This window comes from Phalacrocorax aristotelis, chromosome 2 (genome assembly GCF_949628215.1).
Source record: "Phalacrocorax aristotelis chromosome 2, bGulAri2.1, whole genome shotgun sequence".
Classification (NCBI taxonomy): Eukaryota; Metazoa; Chordata; class Aves; order Suliformes; family Phalacrocoracidae; genus Phalacrocorax; species Phalacrocorax aristotelis.
This window is the reverse complement of record NC_134277.1, coordinates 23487584-23512713: the sequence shown is the minus strand read 5'-3', so window position 1 is coordinate 23512713 and position 25130 is coordinate 23487584.

Genomic DNA, 25130 nt, shown 5'->3' with positions numbered 1-25130 from the left:
GCACTTTCACTTCTCCCGTGATAGATACTTTGAATTTTAGCTTTGGTGACATGACTCTGGAAAGAGGTTTTCTCACTGTCTTGCTGCTAATTAAAGCCAGGTCACTGAAGACTCTGATCCACAGTCCCAGGCGGCTTCTGTCCCTTTCATTTGGTACACAGTTATTTTCCAGGTGATTAGTTAGGGTATTTTTAAGTGGTTTTCAAAAGCAATGTTTGCTAGGTACAGTGCACTAAATCTACCCATCAAAACCGTACTCATTATATTTTTAAGAGAAAGTAATTATTAATCATGCTAGTTAAATTATTCATTGTAATTTTGAATTGGTCTGCCACTTTGAAAATAAACAGCTTGTTTTGTCCTTTACATATGTTTTAGAACTGCATTACTTAACACCCAGCTGTAAGCCTGAGTAAAAATCAAAGAAACAGAAATCTGTAGGCAGATGTTGCATTTCAACATCTATTCCCACACTCAGCTCCGAAAATCTTGTGTGCAGAATTCACTTTCCCTGAGATGACTCAGCATCAGCAATTGTCCCAAGGCAGCAAGGCAGAGTACGTGCGTCCTTTGAACTGACTCCGTGGATCATTGATCCCAAAGGTCACTCACTGAAAGCAACAGGTGATTGGACAGTATTACAGGAATAGGTTTATTGATTCAATTCCTTAAATAAAACATGAGGAAGAAAAGACTATCGCAAAAGATCTGAAGATTATCCAGCAGGCTTGTAGCATGCATCTCACTCTTGATATAAAATATGCATGGTACAAATGCCCAGGGAGTCTGCTCCTTGTCATCCGGATTGTGTCACACGACTGCAGCAACCCAAGCAAAGGAAGGATGTCTGTGAATAGCATGTTTACACAGATATGTGACTGAGCATTAATGCTGAGTTCATACGCTTTACGCCTGCTAAAAATCAAAACTTTCATCTCTATTTGACATTTAGCACAAGCTGAATCTTTTCATATATTTACACTAATTTTGTATTTCCAGCCGTCTCAGCTATCCCTATATAAGTACTCCCATGCCATTTCAGGGCAAAATCAAACAGGTCAGGTATGATTTAAAGCTGATTCTGCACTGAAAGGAAAACTCATGCAATTAGGGACAACCACAGGGTGATTTAAGAACCTGCCACCTCCCAGCTGAGCTGGGCTCACAGGACATGTGATACTGAAGCCCACTTTGGGTTTGGCTCAGGAGGACTGGGAGACACGTGGGTGTTGTGGTTACTTGGCCGGGTCTTCAGATGCAGAACAGAGGATCTGCTGAGACTGTCTTACCACTGCAACACCTGTGCTGTTGTCTCTCTTAGCATCCCAAAGGCCAGGGTAAGCATCGAGGCTTAGCACTGGCGTGCTTTCCACAGTGGTCTGCCTAGCCCTGACACAAGTGCAGTGCCTCTGCAGGGCTGCACAGCTCACCAAGGTAGCAAGAACCTCCCCATGCCATTGCTGCATCTCACCTCCCAGTTGTATCAGGAATCACACGTTGACATGGGTTGTGGAAATGATTCCCTCAACTTGGTGGCCCCACTTGCAAAAATATTTTTGGGAACGGTACTGACTGATAAAAATATGCACTATAATCTGTGCCAAGACAGTGGTAAATTTGCTATAGCAACAGAGTATGTCTGATGGTTATGTTATTCTGAAGCCTCAGCTGTGGGCCAGGACTCCTTCACACTAGATATTGTACAAGCCCAGACTGAAAACTGTCATGCGAATTTGCTATTTAAGGGATTTGATGAATGATGATCGCCTCAGTTGTGAAAAGTACTGCTTTTAGAGTATAAATCATACTATTTTTATCTTAAGTTGTTTGCTAAATATCCAAGTAAACTTAGAAGTTTCAGAGCAGCATGTTTTCTCACAAAAGATTTTGAGTAATTTCTGTTTCTCCTTAAACCTCTGCCCTAGACAAAGAACTTTAGGAGGTTGTGGAAACTCTCAGTCCTTGCAGAATATTGATATTTGCAAAGATGTCTCACTATGGAATAAAATACATTCACATTTACCATGTATTTGTTATATCCAACCTATTCATACATCACAATATGCTCTCTCTCCTACAGTGGAAGAGCCAAAACATAACTTCATGTAAGAGCACGTAGACTAACAATGGCAGAAAAGGTGCGGCGAGAAACAAGGGGGTGTAAAGCGACCCCCAGGGACTGCAGCTGCCTTGTGCAGTGATTAAATACCTCCAGAGGCACCAAAGGAAATTGTTTAATAAATGGGCCCTCCTGGAATATGAAAACCTAGTGGCATCACACTGGCACAAAAAAGCAGGTCATTCAAAAGAAAGAGTTTTTTCTATATGATATGATTAAAACATGCTGTGTGTTTTGTTTACTAATGCTTTAGTTTTCTTATTTAGCTTACTTATTTTAGATTAAAACCTCTTTCCAGCTGTCAGTGTGAGTAAACAGCTGTAAGCTAAGGTTTTCTTCCTGGTGGTGGGAAGAAGGAAGGACTCCAGACTTAACAGTGTGCAGCTTCAGTCTAGTGCAGAGTAGATGGGCCCCTCATCTCCATTTTGCGTACTTTAAAAATATCAAATATAAAATTAACCCTGGTTATGTAACTTTAACTTTTATGGTCCCCTAATGAACCAAACATGATATGTACACCTTAGAGAGCTATTTACACATGTGCTGAATTTTGTCTTTAAAAGGCCTGGTAATGTGGAAAAGATTGGTACAACAAATTTTCATCCAATTTCATAAATATGTCTCTCTGTATCAACCCTATAACGATCTTAGACATAAGGCAAATGGTTATATAAATAAATGTACCCAATTCCAATGGAATTTATTTCATTGCATTCACATGTTTCGTTTAGCATTTTTATGAAACCGTATGAAAAATGAATGAATGCTCAAACTAGTTTACATCACTCCTTAGTGATTAATTATAGCATAAACACTGTGATTCTCCTATGCTGAAATAGAAAAAAAATACCTCAGAGACATGTTTAATCATTTGGATCTAGTAGTGCTGTGTTTATTCGTTCCTTTTTGGTCCATTAGAGAGTAAATTAGATTTGATTCGCATACTCTGATTGGCTTAATTGTACCAGTTACAGATGAAGTACAAATAAAACCATAATAAATCCAGCAGATGTTTAACCTGTTCAACCAGGATCTTTAACAGTCAATTCCAATCACAATTTACACTCAGCAATTTAACAAGACCCTTAGGAAATTGATCTGATTTTTCTAAAAACCAGATGCTTTATTTCTGTGTTGCTGAAACAAGACCGACACGCCGTACTTTCAGGTCCAGATTCTTTCACGAACATGTTTTGTGATCTCACTTCTTTCTGTGCCAGGCTGTGGGGGAACAGTATCCTCCACAGCCCAGGGGATTATAGGAGCCTGTGTAAAAGTAGGTCACCCACCTTCTGTCTAAGGTAAAAGCACTAAAGGTCACTAGTATAGGAAACAACAATTTCAGAATAAAATTATAAAATAATGGGGTTTAATGCCTTTGACTTAAAAATCTGAAAATACTTACATCTAATGCATAATGCACTAAACTGCAAGGTTCGTCAGATCACAATTTAAATTGCTATGACCTTTAAAAATACTATTTAATATGCGCATGAGAAATTCTAATACTAAATACCATATTTTAGTCAAATTGATCTTTCATGTGGCATTGAGAAACCATCTGTATCTATAGAACTAAAAAGGACAATATACATTAGCAAACCAGTCCATGCCGGAGTTCGTTATGCCCCAACAAGCCCCGCCAACAAATAAAGTAGCTTATTAACATAGAAAAATGTCAGTTATTTTAATTATAACAAGAGGTGAAAAGAATCCTCTCTGAGTGTGAAATTACTGCAAAGCCATGCATTGATCCCTCTGTTTAATCAGTCTCTCGAGAGTGCTAGGAAGATGGAATAATATCTGATTAGTGTGGAAGTGTCAGTCTGGGATTAGCTTTAGGCACCGGGGTTTGAAATCGAGGGATTTCCTCTCTCCACTCCCAAACGTGGACCACTGGCTGGTTTCACCACTTGCCCCAATGAAATAGGTTTCACCTTCCTGTGTAATGCCAATGGAAAGATCAGAGACCTAACCTTTTGGTTAGGTTCCCTGATCAAAAGCTCATCAAATGAAACACCAAGTCCTGGCGAAGAAAGCAAAACCAGAGACCCCAAATCAGCTATGCCAAGGCCATCCAAGGAGGCCAAGCAGACCTCACCCTGTCCCTGTCCCTGTCACGCTAATAAGCACCTGCATGAGCAGTGAGCAGGCTCTGTCTGCAGGGGCATGGGACTTATTTTGGGGTGTATGGGGAGAGAACTCTGTAAAACTCATGGGATATTTTAAGACTACTGAGTGTGAAACTTCCTGTGGGGCATTTAGGGAATGGACCAAGGTGAGGAAAGGGAGGCATCCAGGTGGCTTGGGGATCCAAGTGAACCAGGGAAGAGGCCCACCAGTACTGGCTGCCTACATCAGATCTCTGCAATAAAATCACAGCTTCACCCTGCAGGCAGAGCCAGCTCACTGCTCATGCAAGTGCTTATTAGAGTGAGGAAGTTCAATTTCTTCCTCTGTTGTAAAATCTTTTGCTCCTCCAACCAGCAGCAGAGGATGAAACTGAGCAAACAGTTGAATATACACCCATACTGAAAACAAATAATTTGCAAACAAGACATAGCCTGGAATATGTTCTGACTATTATGAATATTGAACAAATCTGTCAAAATCAAATTCTGGTCAAAGATAATTTGTGAATAGCAAGAAAAGCTAAACCCATAGATAAATGTTTGATCTGCATAGTTTATGCTGTTCTGTCAGCATCTGAATTATCAAGCAGAAATCCTACTTAGATTCCTAAATGTCAGATCCAAATTTGTGTGCCCCTAAGACAAGTCTGATCTGTTTAGAGGAGGCTGAGGTGAGCTGGTCAGTGCCAGGCAGGTATATGCCTTGCATTAGCACTATACTGGGCAACTCTAACCTAAATCTGTCTTCCCTATAAACCAGTTTTCTGTTTTAAACCAAATAAAAATCATGCAACATGTCTGATTTTTCTTCTTTTTTGTGTGTATTATATTACACTTGATTATTGTGAAGTCAGAATTTTCAAAGCATTTGAATTATTCACCACCTACATTATTTTGTATTTTGTTGAGTTTGGCATGAAAATTGCCTGTGGATTTAAACACACTCTCTAATAATGTTCACTTATTATTATTGTACAAATATTACAATTTCAGTAAAGTTGGTTCAAAGACATATGTTCCAAAAACACCATAAAGTAAATTAAACCCTTTCGTTTTTATCAAAGATCTTGTCTTCTAAGAATATATTTCCAGATGATCAAAAAAGCACATTTCTATAAAATGTTTCAGTGATTTTTACATCTATATTTAAAATGTTTAAGTGAAATTTCTGAGCTTTTAAAAGACCAATTGTCTTGAAAAAAAAAGGTGGAATGAGAATTCTTCATATATTGACTTTGTAAAAGTGTTTGCAAATAAAATCTATAGTTAGAACATAAAACTTCTTAATAGAGCCTTGAATCTGTTAATATTGAACTAGACATCTTACTCTCAAACTCCATCCTACGCTGCAAACCGTACCACTTTAAAAAGAAGGAGCCCTTTATTAAAACAGTATTCTTACACCAGCGGAGCAATATGGGAAGCTGTGAGTGGAACTGACAGTTGGTTTACTCTTACCATTTGATCACAAAATTTCAGTGCCATCTGGGGGAAGCCACACAGGCAAATGTGTCATCACATCTAATAATGAAAAGAAGAAACAGACAGAACGTGCTGTAGAAACAGACTGCTTTAATTACCCCCTGTACAATGCTTTATAAAATTTGCAGAGGAAAAGTCCTGTGCAGACAGGTTGCTTATGCAAAGGAGAATGTCATGACAACAGCAAAACAAGGTTTGACCTTGGGTATTATACCTGAGCAATATCCAAACCATAGATTCACTAAGAAAACCTTGTAAGTGCGGGATTAGGGTATTTCATGCCTTGCAGAACTCCGAACTTAGCAAAGCAGGGAATACTGGTAACAGCGCATCGCTTTGCCCCACGAGAAGGGCAGTGCCCAGCTGTGCTCGCCAGCTGGCTGCTTTGTGCCGGTGAATGCACTGACCACATGTGATAAGGGTGGGGGGAGACTCCATAGTTTGTGAGGTTTAACAATTATGCTCAGGAGATAAGAAGGCTTTGGTTGATTTTCACTCTGAATGGGGATCTCCAGCTGCAATGAGATGAATGGAAATAGGTACAAATGAGCCTCCCCCCCATGCCAGCTGGGATGAGGTATGGTATAAGGACAGTATCCAGGGCACTCAAAGCACTCTGTAGGGATGAAATCCCAGGGTATGGGGTGATTCAGACACATGAAGCTGCTCTGAAGGATTGGTCTGTGCTGATGGGTAGTATATAGGCTCAGTTTTGGAGAACAGGTTGCTCCTGCATAGGTCACAACACAATGCAGTTTGTATCTTAGCAAAGAGATGGTGCTATGCTGTTTTATCCTGACTGCACGCCCTGCTTACTGGATATTCTGGGCTGACCACGAAGGTGATGGCTTGCCATGCTGGCTCAAAGGGCTGCTACAGGATGGAGGAGAGCAAACCCCTCATTTCTGAGGGTGGCCTGGGCATGAAGACACAACTGCAGCGTGATTTGTGCCAAATGCCACCTGACAACCAGGCAGGAGGGAAATCCCACGGACAGTGTTTTGGATGGCTGGGGAAAACCAGTCATATGTGATTCTTCTCACTTGCCACCCAGTACCCTCTCCCAGCACTCGCTCAAGGTCCCAGGCTCCCCCTTGGCCTTTCCAGGTGCTTTTGTTTCTTCCTCATTCATGTATAGTCTCTATTTCTGCTGCACTAATGTTTGCAGGAGAGAAAGCGGTGATACTGTTATTACTTTATGTTCTTCAAGCACATTATTTTTTTCTCTGTCTCTGGCTGGCTGGTTGTCCTCCCCAGGGGAAAGACCTAAGTATGATCTAAAGAGCAGACATCCAACAGCCCCTCAAAGAGACTTCAGGTGCTGGGCCATCAGGATTTGCCTAGGTCTGCCAGGAAATAAAGTTGCTTGGGATTTAATTTACAGTCCAGACCGATCTGCAAGAGCATAGCCAGGGTTGGCTTTGGGCACTTGGTGGAAGCTCCCATGAATTGTCTCCCCAGTGCCAGCTCAGCACAGCACTGCCAGTGGCATGCAGGTTTGGCAGCCAGAGCTTGCAGTCTGCAGAGACCTTCTGCTCCAAGAAGCGACTGCAGGCAGAGGGTACGCCGGCACTGCTAACGCAGTTCATGTTGTGCCCTGATCAAGGGAAGGCAGACATGGCTGGAGCTCAGCTCGTGCCATAGCCTGGGCCCCATAGTTATCCAGCCTGTTTGCAATTCAGCACCTAAAGCTAGAAAAGGAGGATCTGTAGTGTAGCACAGAAGTTTGCGTAGAAAAGCAGCTGACAGCTCTCAGGAACCATGGCAGGGCAAGCACATTTCTCATGCTGGTCAGCCTGTCCCACTGAGAATGACACTATAACAGTCACAGCTTACAAAAAAAATTAGCACGTTCATAGCATTCCTGTGTGACCAAGTGTGGCAGCACGATACGTGTGCAAAATTGGAGTAATTTGTTATCCTTGAATGCCACCTATAGGTTACTGTTTTCCAAAATTATCCTGATGCAAAACCATGGAAGACAGGGGTCAAAATGTAGTTTTGGATTAAAGCTGCCAAATTTTTGTGCGCTTACTTTGATTTTTGTAGGACCACTAGTGACCAAAATGTCCTCAGGACAGTTGCATCCATTGCCTGATCACAGTCGTCTCCATCTGATTTTCCAAATCTTCTCACTAGTGATCATAATGACTTATTTATGAAACTATCTTCCACAGGCTACTCTTCTGCAGGAACATAATCCTATGAATTTATCCCTTACTGCAACAAAACCTTTAGTTACTGCACAATACTGCCACACAGCATCCTTTGGAAGGATGTCACAGGGCACTTCACGACAAATGAGTTTCAGACCATTAACAAGGAAGTTGATAATTTGCAGCAGCTGTGAGCCTGGCCCTGCTTTCTGATAAGAGACTTTTGAACAGCATGCATTTGACCCTTCACTTTACACTGTGTCCTTTCTATTTATTAATATTTCCTAATTAGAGCAGAAACTTACCATTTCTCAACTTTAAATAACACAAGGTTCCTTTAGGAACAGGTTTATTTGGGAATTTTTTTATAAAATAAATGAAACCATCTAGACATGATCGGTTCTTAGTTCTTTTCAAAGAGGATTCATCCTGCAAGGTGCTGAGCATGATCCACACTGTTCGTGGCCTTCCCCTTATGCACCACCTTTCAAGGAGACACTGCAAGGCTGCATCGCCTTACCCCAGCTCGGACTCAGTGATTTGGGTACAATGGTTTAAGAACATATTGTATCCCATTCCCGGTATATGCTAGCACATATTTGGTATCATGTTTGGACAATGTTGCTATTCTAGCATTATGGAACATGCAAATGAGAGTTCTACTACCATAACTGCCCTGAAATATGTGGGTAAAGAGGAATACAGATTTGCTTTGATATCTTTCGGAGACCTTCTAAAGGATGTGGATAAATAAGGTACTACTACAAAGGTTTTCTTCCTGGGCTTTTCACACCTGCATATAGAGAGTGTATGGGAGTAGTTGTAAAATTTAATGAAGAGTGTTTATTTTATTCCACTGTAATGTCCTCAGGACACTTACAATATGATCAGTGTGGAAGGTTTTTGATTTGAGCTGTTGCATCTCTAGCATCATATCAACTTAAAACAGCAATGTAATAATGGAAGCATAATGCATGTTAAGAAGTCCAGTTGATGCAGGAGGTCCTCCAAAAGGTCTAGGGACCTAAGATGTCTCCTAAAAATGTTTCCAGAAGTACATGGTCATTCGTTACAACACTGAACTTCATTGATATGTCTAACAGCAGTAAAAACCAGCCACCTCATACAATGTAGACTTTTTTTCCAAAAGTTTAAAGCTCAGTGAATTACTGCAGTGCTTCCTCAAATCCTTAGATGATTTCTTAGAGGACACCTGAAAATGACTATGCAAACAGCTTGAGATCCCTTTGTAGTACAGTCTAATGAACTGTTAAATGTATGAGCAAAGGTGTATAATCCTGCTGCCTGAACCTTTGTTGCTAAAGTAAACACTCAATGGATCACTGCAAAAAACATCCTTACCACATAGGCTGATAGGTTTTCTAAAGTCCCTGTTGCCTTCAAATCTTCCTGAAAAGACTTGGAAAGATCTTTGATATTTATATAAGTTTTGGATCTAAGGGTAAATTATATGCAAGTCATGCAATACAGTAACAAAGGCAGAGGTCACCAGCTGAAACCAGAAGTTCTGCTAAGATCAACACAGCCTGATTTTACTTTTATTATTATTTTTATTATTGCTTTATTATTTTTTGACTGAAGCTATTTGGCTAACACTTCCAACTGCCTTTTAACTATGGTATAAACATTACAGATGCCTTTGCTTGAATGGAAGTTTGAGCTACTGAATTGCTGCAGTCTTTCATTTTTTATCACGTGTGCTAAAGATGCTGTTCAAGCACCTGTCCACATTAGCAGGCTCAGCTGCACATTTGCTCTCACAGAGTCAAGAGAAGGCAGTATTTTCCTGACGACATTTGCAAAGCCATCTAATTGTTTTTCCTCTGTTACGAGTCTCTCCCAGGAGGTATAAACGACTCGCAGAGAGAAAAAAAAAAAGCACTCAAGGCACCTTCTGAGATGACAAAGCACAAAAAGTTAGGAGAGATATCACTTTTCCTCCTTTTTTTTCTCATTTCAGTATTTGCAGTGTTACTTAGTAGGGCCTCAGCACCAATGAGTCACAAAACAAAACTCTTAAAATAATCCAGAAATGTTCAGAAGAAATTAATGTTTTGCAAAATCCCAGGCTGTGCCATCTCTGGAGTTTTCTCTAATGGCTGTTCTACTGGAGAAGACAGTAATCCTTTCCCTTGGCCTCATTCATGGTAATGTTGCCCTAAAAAATTCCCATCCTCAGCAACAGAGAGTTTGGTCAGGTCTGGCTTCTCCTGCTCCTGACAGTGCATCTTTCACCTGATGGGCTTTTTGGTGTGTCAACTCCTTTATCCGGGGAGGACTTCACTGAGGGGTCTTGGGTAGGGCTAGTGAGCAGCCGTGGTAGCAGTGGTTGCTGCTGTCTCCAGATACCATCTCCTTGACACCAGAGACCTTCCAAAGTGGGATGAAGAGAAGAACAAAGCGGTATCATAGAGGGGGTTCCCTGCAAGGGCTGCCTGTTGCCATGGGAGAGGGGGGAACGAATATCCCATTTTCAAAGACATACACATAGAGAAGCTTCTCCTGAGCCAGGAACGAGCTTGGCTTTGTCATCTCTGTGGGATCAGGGATGTGATTAGGACTCTGCCAGTGTGTGACCTGGTAAACTGGATATTGAGATAAGATAATGTGCTCTCATCCATTTCTGTCAACGAAGGCAGATTTTGGCATGGCTAATGACAAAATTCTTCCCTCTGAACAAATCAGTGCATTTTTATGATTCTGATGCTGGCTGTATTTCAGCTTTTCTGTATGTCAGTTGCCAGCAGCTTCCTCAGATGAATCAGTTTCTGTTCCCTAAACTGAGGCAGACAGATGTTAAGAAAATATCTGTGCAGTACTTAATTCCAAATACTATAAAGAGAACTTTCTTGGATTTACATTCTATCAAAAGGACTGGCTGAGACTGTGCAGAAAGATTGTCTTTTAAACAAAAGGAGCAGAAGGCATCCCCTTGTCCATCCTGGACAGAGCCTTTGGGACACTCACATAAACCATATTTCATATGCTCTTAAGTATCTGTGGGATTGCAATATTTATTTTTGTTTCTACATGATTCAGAAAACATTAACAAAGGTTCCAAATGATCTTTACACAGAAAACTCTAGCATTGCCTTTTGGCCAGAAGGTGATCAAAGACCTTATTTCTAGCACGCAGACTAACAGTAAACAAAGCTTATTCAGCATGAAGCATCCATCTAGATTGACAGATTTTGCAATCATCCCACCAAGAGTGGAATCCTACCAGAATAAGACTGTGCCAAGTTAACTCAGTACATCACAGAGGCCAGCATCTGCAGATTCTCTTCCTTGCACTGTCAGCTGCAGAAAGCCTTGGTGTTAGGTATTACATTTGGAAAAGTATCTTGGCTTTTCCCCATAAAACTTACTGCTTTGGCACAGATAACTGGACCAAAGAAGAAAATACACACTGACATTATTTTGATTAACCTTCCAGGGAATCATTCGTGAGAGAGCATAAACAATTCTATAGGAGAAAACTGAAGAATTTGGCAGCAGTATTGAATTGTACTCTACCTCAGTAGTTTCTCTTCCTGATCATTAGCCTGAAATGGAAACAGCCTGGGAATGATTACCTGATCCCCTGGTTTTTCCCTTAATGAATGATGAAGAGAGCTCAAGCCCAACAAAAAGCAATACCATCTTTAGGAATAGGAAAATACATATAGTAACATTTGCTGTATATCAAACACACGCCTGTTTATAACAGTAAGGCAGAAATGTATGGATTCCACTTTATGTTTCCTTAAAAAGAGCCCAGTAAATATTAAGGAAGCTATTATTGTTCCTAAAATACCTTAAAGGCACAAGGGCAAGTAGCTGGGTGATTCCAAGCAGGGTATCCAAGAAGCTCCTGCTATACAGCTGGTGTTTGCAGTGTAACCACCTCCAGCTGTACTGCTCACCCCAGCTCCCCTGTAGAGTCAGCGGAGAGGAAAGCATGACCTCCAAAGCATGTTTATGGCACAACTCATCCAACCTCTTTTACAGTCAAAATAACTGACACACTGTTTACATCCCTTTACCTCTAATCAGAATTTCTCTCACTGCAACATGTGAAGGTTTCCTTTCACTGCTCACCTCTGGGAGGAGTCTGACTGCCCTTCTTCTAATCCTTTCAGGTAGCTGAAGACAGCAATTGCCTCCCCCTTCACGTCTCTCCTCTGGCTGAACAAGCCCAGCTCTTAGACACCCGCACCAGGACGGGTGCAGCTCCCACTCCACTCCCGGCTGGCACTGCCTGCCTCTTCCCAGAGTAGGGTGAGAAGCTCAGATGCAGGTAGTGACAGGTAGCAGGTTTAATGGTGTTGCTTGTCAACTATACATCTGTAGCTAAAGCTAAACACGTGCCTAACCCTGACTCATGAGCAGGGCAGCCTCTCCACCCACACGAGCTGCTCTGGGGACATGTAACAGCAGTGAGCATTGTGCTTAGGTACAGTCGACTTAGCATCACTATTCAGGCATTAGGCAGGTATCACTGTTGGTCTCAAAATTACCCAGCCACTGAAGTGACATTTTGAAAATATCCAGAAGTTCATCTATCAGGAGAAGTTTCAGAGAGAAAAAGGCAAGCGAGGAGTAATGGCAAAACTCTGTTGCTAGTGTGACTTGAGTCAATCCGCAGCTGCCATTGCCAGCAGTATGACTACGTTCACAAGGTATTTATTGCAAAAATAAAAAGATTTCACCAGAACAAATAACTGTTGTTTTAAAAATGGCAGCTGCGATTTTAGCATTCATATGAGAAATGTTATAAATAGGTGGCTTTGAATATAAAGCATGCAAACCACAAGAGAAGACGGACTCTGCTTACACTGTTGCTGCCTGGATTATCTGTGCTGTGGCTTTGCCCCAGAAGGAATTAGCCTTATCAAGTTTCTTTAACCTCAGCGAAGGACAGAAATGATGTTGAAGATGATATAGGAGTTGTCCATGGGACCTACCCTCTCAGGTTGAAATTGTAATGGATGATTCTTCATTTTCTGTGTTTATTACATCATGTTTTACATGAAAGGCTGTAGGTGGGCATCGGATAGGACATGGAGGGAGAGAGACACAAGTGGGAACAGACCAGGATTCCATCCTGCAGCTGGGCCAGCGTTATTTCTTGGATGAGGTAGAACAATCCAGGCTTTTCCCAGGAACTCAGAAGGTTATAGATAGAGCTGTTTCTATACCTTTGTAGTTTCACTCTGTCTCAAAAGTTTTCTGTTTGAAATGCTCTATTTTTAGCATTAAAGATTCCTCCCCTTTGGGATGCTTATTTTACAGAATTTAATCTCAAAGCCTTGGTCCATTTGGGGCATGTCACAAGAATAGTCTCTCCTTGTCACCATGCTAAAGAATCAATTGATTGACCTGTACTTGAAATCATGCTAGATATTTTAGCAAATGTATGTGAAAATTTATACAGCATAAAAACAATCACAGGAAAGATGGCATATGCTGGGCATCTCATGAGGGATTTTGTTTTACCAAGCAATTTTGTTTTTTTTTCATTTGAGTATTGCAAGAAAGATGAGTGCCAAGGATAAAATTAAATGAAAGAAGGCAGTAACTTAGCACTCTGGGACATGGAGGACAAGAGGTGTTGCATATGGGAAAACACATGATGAGAGATTCATGGTGTGCTGGAGCTTTGCAAAGCTTTGCAGGCACAGCCAAGAAAACTCAGATGAAAAGGAATGGGCAAAAGGAAGTCAGTGGTATGAATCATTAGGATGTGATGAGAAAAAGGTCAGGAGTCAAGATGATGTTAACCAACTAGGTAGACTGAATGGAAACAAAACAAATCTCAAGGAGGCCAGATTCAATGGCAAGACAATGTGAGTTGATGATTTGTAATTTTAATAATGCAAAATTCAGTAAATAAAATGTTAAAATAAGCAACTTTAATAATTCATTGCAATGTTTACTATTTTAAGACTGTTATTTTATAGCACATTTGATTAAATTGCTCAGTGTCATTGTATGTCCTTTCCTTGTAACCATGCCACAACTTAGACATTACAGTGTTTCATAAATGGCCAGCTAATTATAAGGTATTTCTGGGTTTTTCAATAAAGCAGGACCCTGTCGTCACAGTAGAATATCAGCTTTGAACTAGAGCTACACTCTTGCTTACTGAGGTTTTATATCACCTCAGGTGGTCTATATTTCTAGTGCTTGTACTAAACCAGCAACTCTATGTAGGTTTGAATACCACTTAGGACTTCAATAGTTTGTATCTTCAAAGCACTATGTAAATATTAGTCAATGTATACATACCTTAACTTCACCGAACGACGCTTGTGTTAACTGCAGGAGTTAAGAGCCAGAGGCTGCATCAAAATTTAGAGGTTATTCTGTGTTTATCTTTGCTATATCTGCAAAAGCACTTTTAGGCACTTTTGGAAGAGCTGAAATTTTTTCATGCGGAAATATATAACCTTCACCAAGATGTATCTTTTTCACAATAGTGCCCTGTGTTTGATGCTGCACAACGACAAATGCATGCATATGAACAGGTAAAGTGTTAACAGTGGGTAAAGGCTCCAGAGGTATTATATTGCTGACTGCAGGCTTGTTAGCTTAGCATTGACCCCAAGCAAAGTCATGGGAAAGATTGAGCATGATATAGCTTATTGTTAGAGTGGTTTAAGTACAATATAAGATGCAAGTATAAGGAAGACTAACAACATGCTATAATGAAAACAATAGCATCCTTGTTAAATGCATGTTTTAAAATGTTAGCATTTAACACTGAAATATTGTTAGCATTTTTGACAAGCTTAGTTAATAAAAAGTGACAACTGACATAATGGACTTAGATTTCCACAGGTTCTTTTACTTGATACAGTATGACATCCTGATTAAAAACATTTAACTGAACCACTGAAGCACATACTAAAAAAGATTAAAAACTGGCTAAATGATGGATCTCAGGAAGAAATCACTGATGGGGTCTCTTTTCTAGGCTCAGATGTGTTCAGTCTCTTACTGAGGAGTAGAAGCCATCAGATTATTCCGACAATTTCAGGCTGTCCTGTTCAGCGACGGGAGCTGGACTTGATGATCCTTGTGGGTCCCTTCCAACTTAGGACATTCTATCATTCTATGATTCTATGGCTCAACAAGACCAAGGCTTAGGAGAACACTAGCTAGCTCAGCTTCTCTCTAGTACAGAAAGGATCTCATGTAAGCCCTTACCTCTGTAGCCACATACTCATATCTACTCTCTTGTTTTTCTTACTCTGGCATTTTTTAGTCTGACAGATTCAGATTTCACAGTGTTCAGGGCAAAGGTCTTCACTCCTGAGCTGGAACCAAATCTGATCTTAGCCAGTGTGAGGCTTTCTGTTAAGTTCAGTGGACTTTGGCTAAGGTCTCCAGTGCAATATTCAAATAATGAAAATGCCACCAATTCCTTGTCCCTAAACAGTGGTGAAAGCTGGACTCTGCAATGCCCCTGAGGACCTCTTCAAATACAATGCTAGGGACAGAGATTTGGGTGAAAACAAGCCCGTGTATTACTAGTGCTTGAGGGTATCTTGCAGCTATAATAAACAACAGGCAGAACAACAGTAAAACAGTAGAACAACAGGCACATACACCTTGCTCTGCACAGCAAAATACCCTGCACACTTTGGGTGAAAACGAAGAGTTGGGCATTGCTATATATATAAAATTGTGCAGACCCAGGCCTTGTGCAAACATGAGGAAACTGCTCTCCAGAGCCCTGCTGATGGAGTTAATAACCTCATAGCTACAGCTAGTGAACAAACTGAGGTGACAGATGCAATGGACACAGAGAATTAAAATGCAATTCACATCATACCCATGCTATGTTTTTACATTAATTGCCAACCTGATTGTTGCACTATATAGTCCATGAAAAAAATTGGGGAAGCCTGAGCATAAATAGAGAAGGATTTTATATGGGCACCAGCAGGCATGACAAATAAATCAGAAAAGCAATGGTGATCACACAATGCTCTCTGAGCCTGTGGCACAGAAGCAAGAGGTTTGCAATTTATCATGCAGTTAAGAAGGCAGCAGGAACCCTACAATTCCTATCGTGAAGCTGCAGAATTGTCCTGCAGTCAGCAGTTTAGTCTGAACCATTTTATTAAAATACCTTTTTGTGCTTTGTAACAAAACTTCTGCTTGAGAAAATAGGTTTGAATTTAGGAAGGCAAAGAGCATAGAGTGAGAAGAATCTCCAGACTGCAGCGGAGAGCTCTGCAAGCTCAAGAAGACAGAGATCTATTAGCTCTCCAGCAGCTCCTCACTGTGGGTAATCATATTATAATATGCTTTCTTCCCCTGTAGGGGCTGATAAATACATGTATATATAACAGGTCTAAGATGTGTGTTTCTACCATTTTTAAAGCCTGGCTTCTTACTGTGGCAATAACTTGCTTTCTCTTTAACACAGGCAAGTAAAAAATTGCTAGAACATGGGCATCTTTCCCAGTCTCTTTAAACATACTGCCTTTATAGGAGGGATGAGGCTTTAGCTGCTCCCACTACAAACAGCATAAGGAGCTCACTCTGTCCTTTGTTGTACCAAGCTTGTTGTGGCTTTCATTTGACAAGACTGCATATATTCCAACTTCAGATAAGGCAAATTGTTTTAGCTTGATCTGACATTTATAGCATGAGTCTGTCTGGTTGGTTTGGAGTGCAGGGCAGGATAATCGTACAAATGGATGCTCCATTTCAAAACTTCTGTACAAGTCTTGGATCTTTTTCAGGAGAAACCTGGGGAAACTGCAAGGTTCCTATTCAAGTGTTACCAAGCCTTTGAAAATACCTTAAGATTTCAACTAAGACTGAATAAATACATTGTGGTCCAGACCTGTAACTTTTTATGGCATAAATATCACACCAGTGAACAATCAAGTTAAAGTCAAGACATGGGTCTCAGAAGAGTCCCTCCAGCCCTTTGTCTTTCTCAATGATAATGTGTCTTTACTGTAATTTTGAGATCCTATCCAATAATACAACATAACATAAGAATGCAAGACTGGTGTTACTCAGGCAGATCACAGATCTGTTGAGCATTGTACCCTCTTCCTGGCTGCTGTCAACAACAGATTAATACTAAAGCAAGGGAAGCAGGCAGTTATATTTCCCCTGACTTCTCTCCCTGACTCCAAAAAAATGTAGCTCAGAAACTGTCTAAACAAGAGGTGTTGCCTTTGCATTTAACGGATGCTGATGAGTTCTTTTCAATGAATTTGTTTAGTTCTGGTTTTGATGCTGTGTAAATTCTTAATATTCATCGCATCCAGGCTCAAGGGGTTACGCAGATTATCTGCATAGCATGTAAACCCCATCTCCTTTGTTTTGAACTTTCTGCCTGCTGGTGTAATTATATGTCTTTTAGGTCTTGTAGCTGGAAGTGTCAGAACCATCATTCATATCCCATTAACCCTTTCTGAGCTGTTCCTTATTTTATAGATCTCATATGCCCTGAAACTATTGTTTCTCAAGACATATAGATTTTTTTTTTAAATAAATTAAGGTTGCAAGCAGAAAGGGATGTAAGCTTTGGCTTCCTAGCAGGATAGGAAGACATCATCACTATCTTCAGACATCATAATAAAATGCGCATTGGCCATAAAACATTTCAGTAGTTTTCCTGTCTCTCTCCAAGACAAAACTTTTTTTTCCAAACTATCACATCTTGGGTGATGCAACATTTTGCTTCTTCCAAATTGTGCTCTGCAGCCATACGCAAACAGGCTAGTCATCAGAGAGCTTCCTCCCACCTTTGGTGCCCTGTACACAAATTCCAAAAAGTGAATGGTCTCTGCTGACTGGTGTATATTCTCATAATAAGGAATCCTACAACATGCTTTTCACGTTGAGGCAGGTTTTTCTGAGGCTGCACTTGCATAAATTATTTGCATTTGTTTGGATGGTGGAATAATTACCACATTTCATACAGCAGCAAGTAGTACAGGAAGCTCCAATATGAAAAAAAGTCTTACATCATACAAATCTTCAATTCATATAGACTCACCATTATCTTCCATTTCCATCATTGACAGGAAATGGACAGTTATGAAGTGCGCTTAATTATCTTGGGCCCATTTCAAAACCGATTGCTGTCTTTTTGAGCCTGTCTCATTAGAATGGCACAGGGTTGTGATATTATTAACCAAGTATACCTTGAGAACAAATCAGTAAAATGAGTGCCTTAGCTCAGGAGTTTCTCTCCAAACCAGCTGCAGTGCCTTCAGCCACAACTCTTTGCTCCCTTCCTGACCTCAGCAACATCTGAGATGGATCTTCTGTTCACCTTCAGCCAGGAGGTGGGATCGTGAGGCTTCAGCCTGGCCCAGCCTAACCCTTAGCCCACCAGCCTCTTCAGATGATCAGCCTATTAGAGATCTATCTTCTGAAAATAAAGAATGTAACCCCATGAAGTTTTAAATAGTTCATAAAGATCATAAAGCCCCTGAGACAGCACATGCTTCTGAATTTGATGCATGGACGTATTTTGTGTGGTTAGCAGAATCCAGTACTTCTTAGGGGAAAACATTGTTGGAGAAATGGTGCAGGGAGAGGAAAACAATATGAAATTGTCTGCAGCCAGCCCTGCTCAGACAATATGGATCTGAATTTCAATTCACTGTAAACAAGCAGCCCATCTCCGAGCGTGTCAGCAGTTTTAATGTCATGTCATCCAATCAACACAGGTTGTGTTCTGGGAATCAAAAAATACTTCTGCATTCATGAGAGAGAAGATGTTTTGTCTTGTTTTACTAATTCCTTCTACTAAATTGTACCTCACTTAGCATCTTGCTGATGGTAAAGAAAGATCAGCATTGACTTTCTGGCATTGGCGAACACCCCTTTCAACACCACAGCAAGTTTGTGCATGCTTCCAGACTGCTGTAAAGAAAGAAGTAGCAAAGCACTTACAGAGAGTGTCGTTTCTTCTTCTGTGATCCAGTCTGAGTGTACCACTGGTGAACACACTTTTGGAGGTGAATTGTCTATCTGAAATCACAATTTGCTTGAAAATACTAAGCTAGTTCTTCAGCTGCTGAAGACTGGCAGCAATCCATTTAATTCAATGGAGATGTGGTAATTTGAACTAAAAAGCTGACCCTCTGTGCCTACCCATATTAAATTATTATTATTATATTAGACAGATTGCAGATAATTATAATCCTGCATGTTTCAGTTTATTGACACTGTGTATCTGGGAGCACGCTCTTAAAGGAATTTAGCCAGTCATCTGCCATTCAATTCAATTGCAGAAACACACATACAGCCTCCCAAACTAAAATTGAAAAAAATCCAACCCAGAAATAAGAGACTACAAAATCATAGCAACTGAAAGAGAAATTATAGGCTGGTCTGGTGTGTGATCTGCTTTCAACTCATTGTAAAAACATTGCCTACCAAGCTGGCAAGATTTGAATTACTCCTTAAAACGCAATTCATGATCCTTGTCATGAAACATAAATCCACACACATAAGCCCTGTCCCATACAGTTCTGGACCAGGGCTGCTGTTGGCACTCTTCAGACCATAAGGTTTCTACTTATTTTAATTTCTCAAGAACAGTGTCTCCTGGCTGACAGCGTGTCACTGTCTTTGATCTGTTTGCTCTGGGAGGAGGAGGTGGAGAGCCACAGACTTGCCTCCTGCCGCCCACTGACCTTAGTGTTACCAGCACAGAGCCTCACCAGCATGGCACAGGGGGGCCATCATGTTACAAAGATGCTGCCCCACTGCTGTGATGGTGATGCTGCTTCACTGCTGCCTTGTGCCCTGTCCTGCTCCATGATGGAGACTAAATAGAGGTAACATTACCTCCTGTCTGGATGTTCCCATGAAAACCAGAAGGAAAGGGGGCTTTGTAGTCCATGTGTTCCCTTCTTTTTGTTTGCTTTTTTCCCCCATGTGTTCATTTTACCAGTAAAAGACTGTGATCCGGTATTAACAGGTAAGTCTAAACCCTTTCCATGTCATAGTTAGTCCTTGTCTGTTTTAGTAAAAGAGGGTTTCATTTCATCTTACATTGTTAAATAGAAAGTTGTGAACTACACTGCATATCTTATCATGTACAGTGGGAGAGGTACTACAACCACCTTCGCATGCCATTTATGCAAAAAATTTAACCACACCAAATTTTACTCAAAAGGCAGACCATTCCATTTCTGGTACCCGAGCTAGCTCACAAATCATTGTATTGCCATATATCTGGATGAAATAACCCCCTGCAGCAGCACAGGCTGGGGCCAGCTGTTGGTGGTGGAGAGGCAGCTGAACCTGAGTCTGCACTGGGCTCCTGTGGCAGGGAAGGGCAGCTACGTGCTGGGCTGCATGTGAACAGGGCAGCCAGCAGATCAAGGGACTTGCTTACTCCCCTCTGTCTGGCACTTGTGAGACCACATCTGGTGTGCTGTGTCTAGATTTGGGTTCCCCAGCACAGTAAAGACATTAACAAACTGGAGATTCCACAGGAGGGAATCAAGAATCAAGAAGATTACAGGGTGGGAGCACAAATCAGGAGTGTAAATACATAAAGAGGCTGGGAGGATTGGATTTGTTCAGTCTGAAGATAAGAAGACTAAGGGAAGATCTTATTGCCATCTTCTGCTACCTCATGGGAGGAAACAGAGAAGATGCAGCCAGACTCTTCGCAGAGGTGAACTGTGAAATGACAACAGACAATGGACACAACCTGCATCAAGAGAAATTTGACAAGATGTAAGGAAAAGGGTCTTCACAGTGAAAGTAAAGAAATTCTGGAACAAGTTACCCAGAGAGTTTTTGGCATTTCTATCCTTAGAGATACTCCAAACACAACAGGGCAATCAAGCAACCTGGTCTAGCTTTGAAGTTAGTCCTGCTTTGGGCCAGACACTGGACCATATGACCTCCATATGACCTGAACCATTCTGTGATGCTGTATGGCACGGTAGTGGAAGAAACAGGTGTTTTGAGGGGATGTAAGGTGGTGCAGGTCTCTGGGAGACCAATGGACTCATACTGTCTAGATGTTACTTCTGAACCTGCCCCCAACATCCCATGTGAGCTCTGAGGCAGCTTAGATGTCATCGACACTCAGTGAACCTGGAGACAACAGAAACGTTTGTATTGTGCGAGCAATTGGCTCCTGCCAACAGCAAGACATTCAGTCTCGCCTAGGATCACTCCATCATCTTTCCCAACTGAAACACAGGGATACATGTAGTGAGATAGATTAACTGTATTTGAAGGATACCTGCTCCATAGCTATGAAGGCCATCAGACAGGAAAGGAAAACATCTGTGAATAACACATCCTAACATCCAATACTGCAGAAATCCATCCATTTTATCTACCAACTTATCTGGAATGGAAATCTGCCGGGAGGGATTGCAGTTAAGTGGGGAACATGAAAACATGATTTTAAATGTTTGGTAAGTACTTTTCAAGGCAATATTAACATTAATAATTCCTGCCGGCATTTGGACCTCTGTTGTCACCCACTCACTTTGGCATCATATCATAAATGAAAACTTTTGCCATTTAAACTACTTAGTAACATCCTCCAATATTCCCACTAGCACTTAACTTTCAATTTGATATCATTTAGCATTCCCAGTTCATCTGTTTGTACAATTTTTAACTACTTCTTCCATATATGGATAATTCCATGTGTTGAAAAGGGCAATATCCAGAACCATTTACAGCCTATGGAGGTCCGAATTTCACTAGGCAGCTCTCTCTGTGAATCTGATTTGTGAACTGCAGTACCACCTCTGTCCAGTTTAGATCTAGGAGCTCTTTATCTAAAAACAGGAGCCACCAACTGCCCTTTGTGTGCATTGAAACTGTTGCTGAAACCAGCAGACCTGCGTGCACAGGAGGATTCATACGACTGTAGTCTTACCGTGGTCAGTCTGTGGTACATAATCACAGCTTAGTGGACATATGCCTATACAATACGCCACAGTGCCGCATAAAGGTACCCAAATCAGCTGAAATACTGATATGTTATTTCAGTGATCCATCAGTGTGATTCATCTATTTCTCACCTTTAACAACAGGCTACGTAGTTACTACAGTATCTTATTGCAATCATGGGAGAGGTACCTCCAGATGCTGACTACCTTGATCTTGGCAAGAAAAATTGCTAGCAGGCAGTTCAGTAAGGTCATACTGACCTCCAACACACTTGAAGTGCCTTGGCATGAGAGAAGTCTTTGGGGGATCACTGGCCAATATAAGGAACATGATGAAGCAGCTATATAAAATGTAGCAGTAGTAACATTCCCAATAAGCATCCAGCTTTTCATAGCTGGAAGATTTTATTTTCTCATAAGAAGTCTAGTGTAACTCTAGGTCAGAAGTGACCAGCTCTCTACAGACCCAGAATTAAGAATTAAAATGAACATCAGTGAATAGCTATAAGATTTCAAAAAGCACTGGATTTCATGTTTTGCTGTTCTGATTATCTTTATTACAAGAAAAGTACACAAAATCAGAAGCATGACTGCTTTGTCTTTATTGCATGTTTAATTTTGATGCCTACCTAAATAAATGCGTTTTCACTGTATAGGGGGAGTTAAGGACAACATGCTTGATGGTGGGGCATGTGCCTTTTGGAGTAACTCGGATTCAGGAGATGCTGTCTTGCACTGAGTCATGACCCGAGGCTGTCTCTCTGTGTGGTGCTTTTGCCCATGGTTGGGAGGTGCAGAGCAGCAGATGGCCACCGAGGCCAGTTGCTGCCTGTTTTCCTTGAGGGATGCCTCGCAGGATGCGGGGCAGCAGCTCCCAGGGCTCAGAGCATCAGTCTCAGAGCTGCAGCACAAAAGCAAGCCATCCAGCTGCAGAGACCAGCCGGCCTCCTGGGCTCTGTACTTTTAACCAGGGCTGTGGGAGAACTTGAAGCAGGGGAAAGGGAGGGCAGAGGGCTCTGGTAGTCTGATCCTGGGCAGATTTTTCTTCCAAACATTTTTTCTTGCTGGCTGTCTTTTGTATGTAAATTTGTGGGGGTTTTATTGGAGAGGGAATTCATGTGTTGCTATGAGCAGGGAGCATCCTATACAACTCTTATAGTAATAGATAGTCTGCAAATTTATATTGGCTCTCTTAGTTCCTCATTAATTGCTCAAAAGTATACAAAAGATGCAAGTTAAATATATATATATATTTCTTAAGGGTATATAATCCATAAGAAGCTACAATTTAAGGTCTAATGTAGAGTGGCAATCAGCACAGTTTGCAAAGGTTGGAGGGCTTTATCCGTGGTGCGATCTCATGGCCCAGTTTATAGCAAATACAGAATGGTCAAGTCTGACTGTTAGCAACAAGACAGCCATGGGCAATAGTTACAGAAAATATCTGTCATTAGAACAAGAGAAAATTTTCTTTTAGTCCCACCCCCACAAAGACTATATTCAACTCAAAACTAGAAAACATGAAAAAAAAGGTGTTTATTTTAAAGAAAATAAAATGCTCAGCTCTAGATCTAAAAAAAGACAGTAATGATATGGGCATACAGAAGATGCTACTTTTCAGGGAAGCATTTGCCTTGCTAACACCCTGTCTATCTGTGAGACAAAAATTACACAAACATATGAAGATGATAAAATGGGGTTATCCACAGGGGTAAGCACATTCACAAGAGGGGGAGGCTGAAAGTCTGCATTTGCCAGTTACCCAGCATGCTACTACTTGATCTCTCTAAATGGACAGTTTCTGCTCCTCTTCTTAAGCCCCGGCTGCTGCAGAGCTTGCTCTTCTCTGCCGAGGCCCTGCCTAGTGGTATCGAACCCAGGTGTGCATGGACATTGAATTGACACCTCCTTCAGTCAGTCCTTGAGGCTTCTGTAATCATTAATTGATAATTAATACTCATCTCCTTGCAAAGCTCTTGGAGCTGCTGCTTGTTTAAAGTCTCACCTTGAATGAAGCACGTTTTCATGCACTCCTCTTGACAAGAAAAATAAAGACTCCACATAAAGAAATCTCTATTTTTTTCAGTGTTATCTTCTTTGTCAATTTTAAGATTCACTGCAGCTTGTGACGTACAAGGTCCTCTTCCTCTCAGTCTGACCTCTTGTAGTTCCTTCCTATACAACTTACTGCTCCACAGCAAGCTCCTTGCCAGCACCCTCTGGTGATGAGATCTCACTTAGGTTTTCAAGCAACTCCTCCAGAAATGCTTTTGCCCTTTCTGTGCCTGTCTCATGAGAAAAGACATTTATTTTTCCAGTCTCTGAGCACAACCCACAGTCTATATCCCAAGAATGAGAAAGCCTCAGGCCAAAAAACATCTTAAGTGACAACAAAGCACGTCTAAATCTCCACCCAACTTCACATGCATTGGCCAAAATCTTAATTATGGGAGTAATAAGCCAATGAGATATGCCACAACCCTTAAAATACAGTCTGCTAGCATAGGTGGGAGCATTCAGCTTGGAGTCTGTGTGTATCCTGGGGTGCTCTGAGTCACCGGCACAATTGCTGCAGGTGTAGACATGTTTGCATCAACTTTGGTCTATATAGCACAAAGGCCATAGCAGCCTGGACCTCCCCACAAGCTCTAAAAACCTATATGGACTTTTTGATAGAGTGTATCAGCTCAGCACAATCATTGCATAGTAATTAAGATGTCTTTCTATTACACTGAAGATCTCCTTTAAGTCTTTTTGTGCCTAACAATATACCTCGGAAATCAAAGAATTTGTCTTACAGCTTTCCCCATATGTGACTTCAGTTTATCCTAAAGAATACTTGTAACATGCATTCTCCATATCAATTATTCCCCCTAAATTACTCAAAGATCATAAAACTTTTTTTTCTAAAGTTCTTGGGGAAATTATTAATTTTTAATGGAATTATTAATAGTTATTATCTCTGATAAGCATTATAGCTGTTGAGAAGAAAATGACTATGTGAGAGATGCATGAGGGGTAAACTACTTTTTACTATTAAATTACTTGCCTGGTTTATAGCAAGATTAAAGGTCCTTCGGAGAGCCACAGTGTATAAGGTAATGTAAATGTACACAATAAAAAGCACACCAAGTTTTCAATCTAAATAAGACAGGTGAAAAAGACCAAAGGAATTCTCTTTACTGGACCAAAATCTTCAGCAAGACACAAAGGAAAAGAGAAATTATTTGATTTTGTTCATGACCAGAGAAGAAAACTACAGTAATATTAAAAAGTCATCAACTCCTCATTAAACTCATCTGCTTCCACTACTAATCCCTCA